Raw genomic sequence first — 5,492 nt, 5'->3', positions numbered from 1 at the left:
CGCGTGTTCACCGAAAAATGAAAGCAGTCTGAGGATTTAACATTTGGGGAAAAATTTTTGCAGAAGGAATGAGTAGAATGGCAGCTGAAAACTTGTCGTGACGCGAGGAGTAAGAATACGCAAATCCCAGATAACCTATAAGTTATGGGTCAGTGCGAAGGTCCAGCTGCATCCCCAGGTTGGGTCCTTCTCGGACATCTTGTGCGGTTATGTCCTTCTTGACAGCATATGCTACATGTGATATGTTTCCGACCTTCCCGAGCATCCATCTCGTTATGTATACGTGAGCTCCTAGGCCAACCTTTATGTCTAGTGTATGCAGGATTTACCTGCAAGTTTGGCGAAGAGCAAGTTGGCCAATATGCCTCATGCATGATTGGATAAAATTCTGCAACATATGTTGCATAGTGCTCGGCAGTGCTCTCAACAAACTGGCTCGCATTTAACCGTGTCTCGGCACAGGCTGCAAGAAAGTGCGAGCAGGGATAGTGTAAAGATTGCCACTTCCTGCAGGAGCATTCGCGCCTCTGGATGCTCAAAGTTTGGACATTGTTTCCTTTATGGGGTCCCCGCTGCGCAGTCGTGATGCTAAAAGTACCCCTAGACCGGTTGAACGTCGTGACTCGTTGTCCAGTCGCCTTCAGCTTCCTTCTTTCCATCAATAGCAATATATGCGGAGTTAACGTATTTCCTCCAGATATTGCGTTACGAGCAGACTCCCGTCGGCTATTGAAGTAATGTGCAACGCGATAAAATGTTAGTTGCACGAGAGCCGTTATGGGAAGGCTACGTGCGCCTTTTAGGACGACGTTGAAACATTCAACCAGGTTGGTGGTCATGTTTCCATACCTTTTTCCACCGTCGTGGCACTGAGTCCACATATGAGGAGGGATCTGATCGAAGAACGACTTGGATGGCTCTCCACCCTCGTTGAATATCCTCTCCATTTAGGTGTCAAATTTTCTCACCTGATGCTCCCTTCTGGCTCGCTCAGCCATTCGCTTCATATTGACACTCCGCACTTTCGTATTAAAGTTGCTGACGACATGTCGAAGGCAAAATCGGTGGTGCGCAAGTGGTGGTTGCCAATCAGGATTGTGCTGCACCGCAGCGATAATCCCTGGATGTCGATCTGATATGAGGCAAATGTCGTCCCTGTTGGTAATTAAACGCAGAGAACATAGAAACCAATTCCATGTGTCGAGGCTTTCCTCTTGCACAATAGCGAAAGCAAGGGAAAATATTTGCCTATTTGCATCGGGACACGTCGCAATAAGGAGTTTGCCCTTGTACTTACCATACAAGTGTGTCCCGTCCACACATATAACGGGAGGGCAGTGACGAAAACCCTGAATAGATGCTACAAATGACCAAAATACAGATACGAAGGTTACGCTGTTAGTGCTACCTGGAACCGGAGTTGACCTCCACCTAACTGTAGTCCCAGGATTGTACGTGCGCATCGCTTCCATCCACTTCGGTAACGTTTCATACGATTTCTCCCAATCACCGAAGACTTGGGCTATTGCTTTCTGTTTGCCCAACCAAACCTTCTTATAAGATATTGAATACCTGAATCAACGATCAATGAACTCCTTCAATGTAGCGATCGACGTCGACGCATATCCCCTGATCATATTCACTATCTCCCCAGCAATGAGGGACGACGTGATTTGGTTATGCTCCTGCGATATAAGTTTATTCAGACACGTATGCGGACCACTATATTGGGTGATTTTGAAAAAACGGTGTATCATCCGATACATGGCACGCAATCTCCACGCGCAATCGTGGTCCTTACACCTAGCAACCCACAACTCGGGAGTAGATCGCACCATATGGAAGTCATGGTGGGTGCGAGCGTGATATATTCGCACTGCAGCGATCAACTGATCCTTCGAACCAAAGAGCATCCCCTTACTCAACTCAGAGGATTCTTCCCAACGAGTGACGCGTATGGGAAGCTCATCGACCGCAGTTAAATCTGCAGCAGTTAGGTCAATATGACCGTACATTGGAAGCTCGCCGATGAATTGCACGTCAAACGTTGCGTCGTCCGTGTCATGGTGAGGTAAGTTCACATCATCGGGGACATCATTTAACCCTTCACCCATTTCCTGCTCGTGCATGTGTTCGTCTTCAATATGAACATCATTCGTAATGTTCATGCCCTCGTCCAATGCGTCGTTCGCAATGGCAAACAACGATGCTGGTACTGCACTCGGGACGTCATCGCAACCTCCCTGTGGAAACGTCTGAGGAACAGGTGCTTTGTACTCCGACGGCTGGAATGACGATCCCAGATATTCATTAAAATCGACCATGGACATAGCACGAACCTCCCCACCAACATCGACCTGATGTGTTTGTTCGATGTCTTCACCAACTTCACCCAATTGCTCCGCGGGTTCATCTGGTTGCCTAACTGCAATTACACCCACTTGAGGAATAGTCTCGACATACAATTGCATCGTCAAATATGTCTCACCGACACAGTGTGCGTCCAATACAATGCGCAACCCATAATCATCTGATATCGGAACAGCCTCATAGAACGCTGTATTATTTAACTCTCGCACAGGGTATCTTGCGGTCACCCGCAATGCATATTGATCTGGATCAATATGCAAATATTTATATATCTTCGTATATAATTTACTTAATTTACACCTACGGCCAATTCAAATAAGTCGAACTGGCCGACTACTATACCTAACACCATCTGATGCGGTTATAATGTTCCCCCCTATATATAAAAATACCGTGACTGGATCACTGCTTGAGCTTCCTGCCATTTAGATCGGCGATCGGGAAATAAAACAAACCTACGTAAGACAAAATTGTATGTATAAGTGATGTGTAAATGAGACAAAATAACTAATAACTATAAACCAAATAGATGTATACAAATTCTAATGAATGAATGAACTTAGAGTTTGGACCTAACTTTCCCACCAAGAAAATAAATAGATGAATTCAGCGTCTATAAATAAACAACATGAATATGTATTGATTTTCCCCATATGACATATACTTCAGATTTTCCCAGAATTGTAATTCAACTTAGAATCCAAATAACTATGAAATGGTGCTCTTAAAAGTAATTTTTCCAAAATGGTACTTCGTACTCTGCCTCATTATGGGTTGGGTTGCCACTTAATTTGAAGTTCAATTTTGTTAAGTAGCCTTTGAGGATTCATTGCTAATCCAAACAGCCATACTCAAAGGAGTTGAAGGGATCTTTTGGAAAAATGTTATTTAGGACGCATAACATCCCGATTCATGAAATGGGAATGGGATTATCCTATGGCAAGTGCTTTAAAATGTGAACACCACATTTATATTGATATATTGGTGAAAAATACATAAATTCGGGGAGGAAAAAACTCATTACTACTCTCCTCTAATAATGTGACCTTTTAGCTATCATCTCTACAGTGTTCCCAATCAGCGTCATCGACGGTGACTAGTCGAGGCCGGCTTCGCCCTCGTACCGTTGGATCTTTAATGGTGCTCTGTCGACTGTGGCCTCCTCAGGCACCCCCCACCCTAGGATCTTATACATATGGGGCTTTTTCGGTGGAATTTTTTATTTTAATTTGATCCCTAAGGAACCGCATTTTTTAGAACTACTGCACCTACCAAATAACTCAGGTAATCCAACTAATTGTCTTCTGCTACTTCAGGATTCTAATGATGGTCAGCTGTTCAAGCACCTTTCTTTTTTGGCAGTTTATGTGCAGTGTAGGAGTTGCCTCTATTTATGTATTCGTTAAAGTCATTCTTCTATTACATAGGATGGACTAATGACAGAGGATGGGTGAGATAACCTTTCATAGCTAGAGCTGTGATTCTGTGAACATTGCCTCTGTGTATGTGATTTTGGGTGAGTTAGAATTGAGTAGATTGTTGGAAACCAAGTAGTAGGCTTGTGAGTATTGGTGAACAAAATACAAAAGAAATTTAGGCTATGAGCTTGGAGAACTAAGAAAACTCTTCACTCATAGAGAACTTGTCAAACCTTGCCCACATGATCATCTGAGTCTAGGAGAGGGAGAACTCATTGATGTCCAGACAACAATTCACATTATAGCTGGATTCTTGAGTAGGCAGATAAAGAGGTAATAAATTTTATTTTATTTTCATAGCCTACACACACACATTCCCAAAGTAACATTTTTTTCATAGCCTACACACACACATACATATATATATATGGAAAAAATCCCACCCGAAATACTAGTGTCAAAAACATGTTTTAACATTCTTATCGAGATGGGTTAAAATTGGAGTCTCATGTATGAGAGAGAGATTATTGGATTTATTGTGAAAGGTACTAATAATCAATTATTAAGTATTTGGAAAGATTTATCCTATGAGTTAGCTTTTGAAATTGAGAATGCGTAGCATCCAACAATATATATATATATATATATATATATATATGAATCATTGTGCTGTGCTGGCCCTAATTTTTTTTTTTATTAGTTTTTTGAAGAACCAATTCATAAATCTAAGAATAAAATAAAACTATTTAGTTAAAGATTAGAAAAGTGAACAAGAAAACATATTATATAAATATGTTTCTTTATGTGGTCATTTTTCAGTTTTTATTTTCAATTTTTAACTGTTTATGAAAAAAATTGAAATAGAATTCAAATTAAGATATATATATATATATATATATATATATAATTATAAAAGCAATAATATAATATTTTTCACAATTTTTCAATTGTCATGTAAAAAAAAGATTTTATTATAAAATAAATTTTGATAGTACAACAATTAATTAAAATAATTATAATAAATTGTATTTTTATTTTTATAATATTTTTATTATATATTATTTGTAATTTTATTTTTAATTATATATTTAAAATATCAATTGATTTAAAAATAATACATAAATATTATTTTATTAAAAAAATTAAGTTATATTAATTTTCATAAATATTAATCAAACATATTGTCAAATTTTAATTTTTCAACTAGCCCTAAATTAACTGGAGAAAAGAAAAGAATAAAGGGAAGAGAAAAGCCTAAGGATGTGTTCAATGTTTAGAAAATAATTCTCAATTTTCAGATTCTTCTTTTGTAGATTATAAAAATATCACTTCTTTTTTTTTTTTAGTTCTTTAGCATTAATATAAGAGTCATAATTTTTTATTTTAAAATTTTTAACATAATTATTAATAACCCAGAAAATAAGGTATAAGATCCTAGGATCTTATACATATAACAATACAATTTATAATTACAATGTGCACTCACATTAACTCAAAGCATCAATTAAAACCATACAATTTACATGTTATTGAAAAACTTTAGTGAATGTGCTTAATTATATTAACAACAGTACAACAAAATTCAAGAATTGAATGACAAAATTTTCCATTTTGAAAGTAAACCATATGATCTAATTATAATTGCACAATCATATTCAAAAGAATGGAAGGAAATTCAACAAATTTAGTGAGTGGAGGAAACTT

This window comes from Malania oleifera, chromosome 3 (genome assembly GCF_029873635.1).
Source record: "Malania oleifera isolate guangnan ecotype guangnan chromosome 3, ASM2987363v1, whole genome shotgun sequence".
Classification (NCBI taxonomy): Eukaryota; Viridiplantae; Streptophyta; class Magnoliopsida; order Santalales; family Ximeniaceae; genus Malania; species Malania oleifera.
The sequence above is the reverse complement of the archived record's forward strand: the minus strand, read 5'-3'. Positions refer to the sequence as shown.